The sequence below is a fragment of the Nicotiana tomentosiformis genome, unplaced genomic scaffold, assembly GCF_000390325.3.
Source record: "Nicotiana tomentosiformis unplaced genomic scaffold, ASM39032v3 Un00113, whole genome shotgun sequence".
In the NCBI taxonomy this organism is placed as follows: Eukaryota; Viridiplantae; Streptophyta; class Magnoliopsida; order Solanales; family Solanaceae; genus Nicotiana; species Nicotiana tomentosiformis.
The window spans coordinates 158,499-170,384 of NW_027174672.1; the positions used below are offsets into that span (position 1 = coordinate 158,499).

The window sequence follows — 11,886 nt, forward strand, 5'->3', positions numbered from 1 at the left end:
AATAACTGATTATGGTACTGACTGTAGTGAATCTGATAGTGAGAGTGAGAGCGATACTCATAGTGATGATGATGAGGTTGATTATGATTCTGATGGATTACAAAAAATTGCTAAGCAAAGAAATACTGGAATTGAGGCAGGGGTAGAAAATTATAAGGAATTATACAAGGGTATGAGCTTCAAAGACATACGTGAAGCTAGAAAATACATTAATTTCTATTCCTTGGCAAACAAAAAGGACTTACAGGTAAAGAAAAGTGATACAAAAAGGTTAAGGTATACATGTATTGGTGACTACCCTTTTATTGTTCTAATTTCTGGGGATGCACTTGCTGAAGGTAAAAGAAAGTTTTTGAGAATGTATATTTGCTTTCAAGCTCTCAAGATGGGCTTTAATTTAGGTTTGAGACCATTTATTGGCTTAGATGGAACTTTTTTAAAAGGAAAAGCTAGAGGACAGTTGTTAGTTAATATTGGACTGGACAGTAATAACCAAACATATCCTATAGCTTGGGAAGTGGTGGATAAAGAAACAAAAAGGACATGGACTTGGTTCTTGGAATTGCTTCAAAGGTCACTAGATCTCAAGGAGGGTAAAGGCATCACCTTCATGTCAGATATGCAAAAGGTATGGTTTATGCGTAATATATTTTTTTTGTCTTTTTAATCAAAATTGCTTATTTGAATCCCTTTAATCTTATACAGGGATTAATTGAGGCTGTGAATAATGCTCTTCCTCATTCACATCATAGATTTTGTGTTAGGCACATTGAGTCAAATTGGTGCAGAAAATGGAGTTCTTATGAAGAACATTTCAAGGACGAGGTCCATTGGTGAACTTGATAAGCAAGCTGCAGAAGATTTGATTAAGTATCCTCCTCAAGCTTGGTGTAAAGCTTATTTAGACACTGTGTGCAAGAACCAAAAGGTAGAGAACAACTTCACCGAATCTGTCAATGCATGGTTTCTTGAAGCTAGGCACAAACCCATCTTTAAAATGTTTGAGGAGATTAGAATTAAAGTGATGAACCAATTGAGGGAAAGAGAGGAAGCAGTACGGTCATGGACAAATGAACTCAGCTCACATAGACTGGAATTGTACAAGGAGTACTTGAAGATAGCTAATAAGTGTCATGTTCATTGCAATGGTGACCTAGGCTATGAAGTTTCAGAAATGGACAGGCATACTGTTAACATGGTTTTGAAGAAATGCACATGTAGGACTTGGGATCTTACCGGAATTCAATGCCCCCATGCCATTAAGTCCATAGAATATAAGAAGCTAGACCCTTTTAAGGAATTCAATTGATGGTATAGCAAGGAAGCATACCTGCTAACCTATAAACACAAGTTGCAACCAGTGAAAGGTGAGAAGTTCTGGAAAGTGGACCCATCTCAAGCAATGGAACCACCTGAGTTAGTAAAGATGACGGAGAGACCTAAAATTAAAAAATATGAGGCTATCAAAAGGCAAGGTGAGTGGGGAGTTTCCAGGAAAGGGAGAGTCATGACATGCAGTAACTGTGGAGAGCCTAATCATAATGCTAGAGGTTGTGAGAAGCTAATAGTTACTTTTTCTAACTTATTTGTGTCCTATTTAGTAATATATAACTTATTTTTTTTATGTTTACACAATAGCCACGCATGAAAAAGAGGGAAAGAACAAGCAGCTCAACTTTGGTTGATGAAGAAGAAATGGAACTGACTGCACCTGAAGCTAGTCAACCTACTCAGTCTAATCAACAAAGTCAAGGCTCAAACTTTGTGTTTATGCCTACACCAAGTATTTACACTCAGACCAGCAGTGAATATTCGGACTTTGAGTCTCCAGATCATGATCCAGATCCAGCTTTAAGGCCAACAACTGTGTCGGTAGTAGGAACAAGACTTCAAGCAAGGCAGAATCCATCTCAACCTTCAGGATTAAGGGCAATAACTTTCACATGAGATCATGATGGTGTTAGTGTTCCATCAAATCTGCTTTTCAAACCACCAGGACTCAGATGGAAGGAAAAATCTGCATTAACAGGAAGTCAGTTGGAAATGCAAAGCAAACAGAAAATGGAGAAGCTGAAGCCGAGAAAGGGAAAAAAGTGAAATCTACTATAATAAAATTAGATGGAAAGTATTTTGGTTGTAATTACTGCTTTGTGAGAGTATTATCTACATTCTATTTTGGTTGGTGAAACTTGTGGGATGCCATCTTATAACCCAGGTTACGTTGTGTAAGATTTTGGGGTTATAACATTGCATCCACCTATCTTTTAAACTGAATATGCCATGTGCATTTATGAAATCTTTAATTGGAGAAGGAAGGCTTTAATTGCTATTTTCTACTACTAGCCTTTATTCACCTGCCAGTAGCTTTAAGAGCCTTTAGTGTTGTGTGGTGATTTAGTCCTTGTATTTTATTTACATGTCGCCAGCTAATCACAGGTTCTTCAGCATTTGTAGCGAACTATAGGAATATCCATTCCCTGAATTTGTTGCATATCTTCAACAATTTGATACAATGAAGAAATTTTATATGGGTTGTTCCTCTTATGTTCTGTGCAAGCTTTAATTGCCAATTATAACCAGCCATAATCAAAAGTAGGAACAAATAGATTTAAGAGATACATCATCCTATATATAGCTTTAAAAAGTTACAAAAAGTAAGATACAAAAAGTTGAGGCTTAAAATACATCATCCGATATATAGCTGCAAATATTCATGGGAAACAACACATATACAAGAAAAGAACTTTCACTATCCATTCCCAATTCAGCTTCAACTTTTGATAATAGCAGCAATAAATCCGACAAATAACGCACATGAAATCATAATGAAGAACTTCATCTTGAGAATTTTATCTTCCAACTCCAATTGTTTCGTTACTATAAGATTATTTCTTGCCTTCATTGCAACTACTTCTTCCTTCAATTTGTCCCTTTCAATCTTGCCATCATCCAACAACAACTTCAAATTACTGATTTTAAGATTAGCCACATCCAACTCACACTTCAAATTATTGATTACAACGAGCGCTCTGTCCGGGACAGGATCCTCTGCCCATTCCCAATAACCACATGAACTACCCTAAAAATAATCCGAAAAACAAATTGAGGATCAACATCAGCGAAATAAATCAGTCAAAAATAAGAAAAATTCAAACAAGACCCATATATTATCACTTACTTCCGATTTAGGACACTTATAGAATCTCCTCCCAGGATTTAAATGAGTCGTCGAAGTAAAATTATTAGCAAATCTCGACAATGACACTTCCTCTTCGATGAACAACTGCCTTCTGACATCTCAAATTTTCAGACAATTTTAATAAATAAGGCGAGAGTGAGAGAAATTGGAAAACCCAACCTATTTTGTGGAAGAACCCTAAAATGACTTCTTTCTCAGTATGTTTTGCAGATCGATGAAATAAAATGGAGATAGGTAAGAGGATTTAAGTTAGAGGCGCTCGGGTGGGTCGGGTTAAAGGGGTTGGGTCGGCTTATTTTAATTAGATATGGGGCGGGTGATTTTAGAGAAATATGATAGTGACACGTGTATTTATTAATATCTTATTAATAAACTAACGGTTGAGGGGTATTTTAAATAGAAAAGTAAAACGACAGGGACAATAAAAACACAAAAGTGAGGGGGGGGGGGGGTGTACATATAGCTTATTTTTAATAGTAGAGGGGTATTTTAGGCCCTTAACCATTCTAACTAACGTGCAGATGTATTCAACAAAAGTGCTGATAGAATTTCAAATGCCAGGTCTGATAAAATCTTTGCGCCAATGGATGTGAAATTTTACCTTAAAACTCATTTGAGTTGACAACGGTCAATATTTTAGGTAAATATACCCGGATTTGTGTTTTGACGGTCCCGGTAGGTCCACATCGTGATTTGGGACTTGGGCATATGCCCGGAATCGGATTCATAACTCCCTAATTTGAATTAACATGATTTGTTGAAAACTAGTAATTTTAAGTTTTAAAGAATTCTTAAATTTGACCGTATGTTGACTTTGTTGCTACGTATTTGGATTTCAGTCCGAAACTTGGAATAGGTTCATTTCACTATTTATGATTTGTATGTAAAATTTGTTACAAAACGGAGTTGATTTGACATGATTTGGACGTCCAGCAATAAAATTGCATGTTCTTGAGTTCTTTGAAAAATTTCATACATTTTGCGACTTGTCCATGTTCATATTTGCGAACAAATCATCGCAATTGTGATGATAACAGATATGCAGGTAGTTCGCATTTGCGACATTTATGCCAGGATAAAAGCTGAGAGACGGGAGTTTTAGTCTCATTTTTCATATTTTGGAACCCTATGCTAGGTAAGAGGCGATTTTGAAGAGGGAATTTCATCTACAAACTTTGGGTGAGTGATTCTAATCCATTTCTAATCATATTCCATCAACTTATCTTAGATTTTAACATCAAAATCATGTGAATCAAATTAAAAATTTGTGAAACTTTGTCAAATAATGAAAAATACGTAAGAAATTGAGTTCTGAGAATCGATTTGGACTCGAATTTTAAAACTAATCACATGTATGAACTCGTGGGGTCATGAGTAGTCGAAATCTACCATTGGACCCGGGATTTTGACCGGGCGGGCTCCAGGTTGAATTTTATTGATTTTTTAGGAAAAGTGTAAAAATCTTAGCTTTATCTATTGTAATTGATTTTCCTAGCGTTATTTGTTGATATTAAGTCAATTTTGGTTAGATTCGATTGGTTTGTAGGCGAATTTTAGAGGAAATACCTCGTTTGAGCTTTGATTTGGTTGCAGAGCGAGGTAAGTATTGGGTCTAACCTTGATTTGAGGGAACTAGGAATCCTTGAACTATATGTTATGTGAATTACCTGTGTAGTGGCGTATATGCGAGGTGACGAGTGTATATACGCCGTCAAAATAATTGTTCCCTTGCCTTCTCGTAATTTATGAATTATCTCATTCCATGTCTTATTTGTTACATGCTTTAATCGCTTCCTATGCCGTAATTTGTTACTTATCATTAATTATTCTTGTATTGAAATATTCGTTCCTTCCATGACTCCACGATTAATTACTTGCCTTAGTTGTCTTACTTGTACACCTTAACTGTCACATACGTGGCTTATTTTGTTGCTTTTGTATTATTTGTAGCCTTTCTTTGATTAGTACGTGGTTCCTTTATTGCTTTGCTTTCATATTCCTTAATTGTGGCGATTCTTGTAAATTGAGCTATTGAATTGATTGCTTTTATTGATACTATTTATGGATCGGGTTGCACGCCGCAATGGTTGTGATATGGTGGAATAAGGGAGGATTTTGATATTAATTATGATGATATAGTGGGATCGGGTTGCGCGCCGCAACAGTTGTGTACGTAATACTTGTCATTGATAAATTATGATATGGTGGAATAAGAAAGGATTTGATATTGATATGGTGGGATCGGGTTGCGCGCCACAAAGGGGTTTTATATATGACTCTTGATAGTGATTGACGAGCGCAAAACACAACACGAAATTGATGCTCGCTAGCCAAAGATAGTATAGTTTAATTATCGACTCCACAAGGATTGGATTTAAATAATATTCTAGTAATTTCTGTCTTATTTGCTATTCAGGATGATCAACACTTGATTTCGAGTAAATACTACTATAATTAACTACTAAATTAAGATTGCTAGTAATTACACCTAATCACATAGAAGAGAGTTGAACTAACGGGTTATAAACAATATGAGAATTAAGGGTTGCGACAGAATAGGTATACGATAGCTATTCGGGATCTAACTCTGTTTAAATTCACTTCTAATGTTCTAATGATTCTCACGAATTCACTCGATGATTAGCTTAAACGTAAGGTTAAGATTTCTCTCTCGATTATATCTGAACTCTACAAAATAAACTAATATGAAGCACTGTAAAGATATGCAAGAATACGCTAATAGACTAGTCTTTAGGAAAAAGTAACTCGAATATTCTTCTAACTTGGTTTAATCAACAATTCAAAAAGCTCTCTCGATTACTTAGAAGAATCACTAAATTAAATCAAACCAAATAATGCAAATATAATCACTAAAATATTCCTCTATCGATTAAATAAACCATGAATAAAGTTGTAAACAATTCAAAGGTCCATAAACTTAATCACACAATTAAACTAGAGTTAAATCCACAAATATCAATCAAAATACCATATCCGTCGAAACTCTAGGGAAAGAACTACTCCATAAATATGAAGAAAGTCATCACAAATAAGTTTAAGAACATAGAAAACATCAAAGACAACTTTACAATACAAACTCTCTTTTTGCACCAATTGTTGGCAAGAGAATTGATGAAATCTTGTGTTTTTAAGCCATGGCAGCTCTCCAAAACACTCCTAGGTCAAATCTCCTATAAAAAAGTATTTTTACAATGTATTTATACGGAGTATGAATGGACTAGGACTAAAATACCCTCTCTCAGTCGAATTAGAATTAAATGAGCGAAAAATTACATTAGCGACGCGCTGTGCGCCGCTTTAGTGGAACTTTTCTGAAGCTTAACCAAAAGAATGCATGCTGCCTTATTCTCGCCAGAAGCCAAAAAATAGGTTATCCCATCGTTTACCAAGGCTTAAGACATGACGTATTAGTGCCAATTTTCAGAGGGGTTGAAACTTTAAGCTTCTAATGCACTTTTGGATTTTTCTTCAATTATTTTATACGCGCACCGGGTCCTTGACACCCGAACTCGATTCTGACTTAACTCTCGAACTTCTACTCAGATTTCAAAATTCTTTTTTTATTCTCTTTTAGCTCTAAGAATTCGTCTTGACCCGAAATCTGAACCTACACAACAGAAAATACGCAATGAGTATAAATTGACCATATTTTAGCTCAAACACAATTAAAGTGTATCAAATAATAGGTGAAAAGTAGCCAAAATTCATATTGCTAGCCTACCATCAACACCCCATACTTAGACCATTGATCGTCCTCGAGCAACAAACTACACTTGAAGTAGGAACGACCTTTTCACGCAACTCTCCAAGCTCATCATGCTAAGAATATTTAAAGCAGACTAAGCACCAAACCGTAACATCCTATCCTCAAGGCTCGACTCAAAAGCACCACGTATTTTTCAAAAACCAGCTCACTTACTCTAACACAGAGGCCAAAGACATTACATTTCCTTCGCAAATCATGTGCCCTCACACCAAAGATAGTGAGTAATTCCACACACCATAAAATTCGGGAACAAATAGGAACTCAAGATAGAAAGAATTCACTCACTCTCAAAAATAACATTCATGTGCCACAGAGAATGTACTATAGGCTTGCCCGTAGTGTAATACTCTACTTATTGAGCTCGTTCAATCAGGGATCAAGTAGGACTTTATTTTGGTTATAATGTAGGCTGCGGGACGGGTCAGATACATTTGGATACAATGACTACACCTCCCTGAGCACTTTAATACATATACATTAACAATTCAAACCCCATACTTATGTTGAACCAAATCCCAACCTTCACTATATAACAACATCAAGCTCCCATTTTCTTTAAGCATAAACAAGATGAGAACTACCACTAGCAAGGAATCAATTTTCTTTTTCAAAGTTCTAATTTTTTTTCTTTCCAAGTACTCTCATTCTTTTTTCTCTTTCAATTCCCTACAAGTGGCTCTCATAATTTTTTTAAACAATGCACCTTTCTCCTTTTTCAATAGTTCCCCTAAAAAACTCGACCATACCTCAACTTTAGCTTTCATAAGCTCATAACAAAATCAAGTGCTGAAGAGAGGTAAAAGGTTCAAACCGATAATCAATTCAAACAAAATGGATCAAGCTTGCAGTGTGGCTACCAAAGAAGTAGGATTATAGGCTCAAAGGGCTGAATAGGATACACAACAATTAGGCGGGCCATAAACATATAATTGGCTTAACAACGAAATTCCTATATCACTTCCTAGAATGAACAAGACTACTATTTTGCTTTGCAAACATACGAGGCAAGTTATAGACATCAACTGACATGCACAGAATATCAACAAATCCTCACACACACCATTGGCACATAACTCACTCAAGGTCGGATCTATCCCGACTCTCTAGTCAAAGCACATAAGCAAAGTCAAGATCAAACAAGCTAAGGTACTTATCCATGAGTCAAAAACTAAGCCTAGAAGTCACAACAAATGCACTTACTGCTCTCAAATCACAACACAGTTAAGACAAGTTATCTCTATTTAACACCACAACACAAGACTTCTCTATTCCTAATAAAAACAACTAACTACAACCGATTCAATTAAAACCCTTGGAAAAGAACCACGACAGAAAGAAAAACCAAGGGGAAATTATTACACTACTTAAGAAAAACAAAATATTTTTTTTCTTCGACTCTAATCCCTCAAGAAGATAGCCGAAAAAATCCATCATCGGGAAAAGTTACAAAAATATTTCAATCAAAAGAAACGAAAACAAACACACATTTACGTATTTATATCTCCCACCCCATACTTTAAATTGTGGCATGTCCCCATGGAACATAAATAAAAAGCAAGAGGTAAAGAATACTTCCCTGATTCATCTAGGCGGGGTCACAATCGAAGTCAGGATCTCCTTTGCACACCCGACCCAGGGCACACATCCATGCTGAGAGCTTTTTTTTCCGCCTTCTTTGGGTACACCCCACACTTATCAGCTTCACTCTTTCCAATTTGCTCTTTCAGGGGCCCCTTTTCTCCTTCCATATTGAAGATCAGCCTTTTATCCCCCACTCTGAGCATGAGCTGCCTTTCCTGAATATCTAGAATTGCACTGCCCTTAGCTAAGAAGGGTCTTCCTAAAATCAGCAGAGCCTCCATATTCTCCTCCATGTTCGCCATAATGAAGTCCACAGGGAACACAAATTTATCCACCCAAACTGGTACATCTTCCACTATTCCTTTAGGTATGATTGTGGTCTGATCCGCCAGCTGCAAAGACACTGGTACCGAACTGATCTCTCCAATTTCTTAAAAATAGACAAAGTCATAAGATTAATATAAGCACCTAAATCACACAAAGATTTTTGAAATTTAGTACTTCCTAAAGAGCAAGGTATAGTAAAACTCCCTCGATCTTCACATTTTTTAGGGAGTTTATTTTGCAATATGGCACTATAATGCTCTGTCAGCTTGACAACCGATGTCTCTTCTACTTTCCGCTTCTTGGATAATATTTCCTTTATGAATTTGGCATAAGCTGGCATCTGCGAACGCACCTCTCTGAAAGGTATATTCACATGCACCTGCTTGAACACTTCTAGAAAGCGCTTGAATTATTTGTCCAACTTCTCTCTTCGTTGCTTCTGGGGAAAGGTAAAGCAGGCATGTATTTGCTCTCTTCAGTCTCATTATTTGTTGAATTATTATTTTTCTTCTTTTTCTGAGCTTTAATATTTCCCTTCTTCTTCAAATCCTCATCTACCCTCACTTCACCTTCTTGAATGTTGCTGATTTTCTGTTCCTCCACAATCTCCACCTGTCTTTCAACCGGCTCATCCTTTCGCTTTGCTATGAGATCCTCCAACTCGTGCTCACTCCTCAAAAATACTGTATTTATGTTCAAAGATCTCTCAAATCTCTCCCTCCAATTTCATGAAAATAGACAAAGGCATAAGATTAATAGAAGCACCTGAATTACACAAAGATTTTTGAAATTTAGTACTTCCTAAAGAGCAAGGTATAGTAAAACTCACTCGATCTCCATATTTTTGAGGGAGTTTATCTTGTAAGATGGCACTAAAATGCTTTGTCATCTTGACAACCGATGTTTTTTCTACTTTCCGCTTCTTGGACAATATTTCCTTCATGAATTTGGCATAAACTGGCATCTGCGAAAGCACCTCTATGAAAGGTATATTCACATATCCACCTGCTTGAACACTTCTGGAAAGCGCTCGAATTGTTTGTCCAACTTCTCTCTTCGTTGCTTCTGGGGGAAAGGTAGAACATACATGTATTTGCTCTCTTCAGTCTCATTATTTGTTGAATTATCATTTTTCTTCTTTTTCTGAGCTTTAATCTTCCCCTTCTTCTTCAAATCCTCATCTATCCTCACTTCACCTTCTTGAATGTTGTTGATTTTCTATTCCTCCACAATCTTCACCTGTCTTTCAACCGTCTCATCCTTTAGCTTTGCTATAAGATCCTCCAACTCGTGCCCACTCCTCAAAACACTGCATTTATTGTCTCTTTTGTATTTCTTTCAGTATCAGCAAGGAGTCCTTGTCCCTGAGGTCTAGAATTATTTTGCTGCCATGAGTTCAGGCTACCACTTGGTGAATTCCAAGAAAAGCCTGGGTGCATCTGTCCCATGGGATTGAAATTATTACCACTCCGGTAGTTGCCTCTATCAAAGCTTCCCATAAAATTTACCACTTCATATGTAGCTGCGGCCTGACACCCATGCGTTGGATGAGCCATTCCATAGAAATCACAAACTGGTGATGGTTGGCTCTGAACTTTGGCTAAGGTCAACTTTCTTATCTCTTTGGCCATGGCTTCTAGTTGGGCTCGCACTGCGGTGTTTGAATCTACTTGATGAACCCCAACAGATCTTCTTCTATCATTACTCTCAGCAGGCCACTAGTTAGCATCTTCAGATAGCTCATCAAGAATTGCCACAATCTCCTCAGCAGTCTTCTTCATTAAAGGACCTCCAACTGCAGTGTTCAGAGTTCGTCGTGGGGGAGGTGTCAGTCCATCCCAAAAGTCCTGGAGTTGCATCCACAATTCAATCCCATTATGCTGACACTTTATTATATCTCCTTGAATCTTTCCCAAGCCTCAAAAATTGTTTCAGTGTCCGTCTGGCAGAAGTTGTGAATTTCCCTTCTGAACTTCACTATTTTTGCAGTTGAGAAGTATTTGTCAAGAAACTTTCTAGTCATATCTTTCAATGTCCTGTTCGACCCCATTGGTAAGCTACGAAGCCAGTGCTTCGCGACATCCTTCAGTGAAAAGGGGAATGCCCTTAAGTATACATCATCTTTCGACACTCCGTTATACTGGAAGGTGTTCATGATTTACTCAAAATACATCAAGTGAGTGTTAGAATCCTCATTCACCTTTCCTCTAAAGATACAATTGTTCAGAATAGTTTAAAGCAAGCCTTGCTTCAACTCAAAATTATTTGTTTCTACTGGCGGAGGTCTGACACTGGATAGTCCCTGATTGTAGACTGGTCTGTCATAATCACCCAATGCTCTACCAGGTCTGGGTACCGTATTCTCGAACCGGTCTTCAATCAAGGGTCGATTTAGATTGAATCTTCGACCCCCATCATCGTTAACGGTCTCATCAGCAGTTGTACGGGCTGGCTTAGCTGCTACTCGTGTATCTTCTTATTGTGCTGCTTCTCTTACATCTAATTCTACCTCGTCTTCACCAATTTTAGCCATGTGTTCTGGGGTTGAAAGTTGCCCCAAATTTTTTTCGGTGAGTTCTTTCTCTTTCTTCAACTGTCGTAGACTCTTTTCCACTTCTGAATTGTTTGGAATCAATTCCGTTGAAGAAGATCGAGTCATACACCAGAGACATCAATCTGTTGCCTGCACACATAAGAGGAAACCCATGAAGAATAAAAAAAAAGAAAAAGAAAATAAAATAAAAAAACTTCCTGAATTAGCACCAAAAAATCTTTTAACCACTGGTTGGCCATTCAAATACACTACTCGTCGCAGTGGAATGGGTTGAATTGAAGCTGCAGCAGTAGCCATCGCTGGAGGATTTAAAGAATTTGGTTTCAAAATCTTTGAGTAATCTAGAGGGTTGGAGTTAGTTGTTGTATGTTGTTGTGCAACGCTGGGAGAATATTCGAGAGATGTTTGCATGTATATTTGAGAACATCTTATTGACTC

General features: G+C 37.1%; 2 long non-coding RNA genes across 2 annotated transcripts; one reads left to right on the top strand and one right to left on the bottom strand.

The window, feature by feature from the left end:
* The first annotated feature begins 970 nt into the window (after nt 1-970).
* On the top strand, nt 971-2,526 carry LOC117277231 (uncharacterized). The gene is made up of 2 exons (XR_011413199.1): nt 971-1,550; nt 1,639-2,526. It is a non-coding gene; the product is annotated as an uncharacterized lncRNA (long non-coding RNA).
* Nucleotides 2,527-2,563: 37 nt separating this feature from the next.
* LOC138903885 (uncharacterized) lies at nt 2,564-3,415 on the bottom strand. Its single transcript, XR_011413200.1, has 2 exons — nt 3,179-3,415; nt 2,564-3,079 (listed from the first exon to the last, which is right to left on the bottom strand). It is a non-coding gene; the product is annotated as an uncharacterized lncRNA (long non-coding RNA).
* Between the last annotated feature and the right edge of the window lie 8,471 nt (nt 3,416-11,886).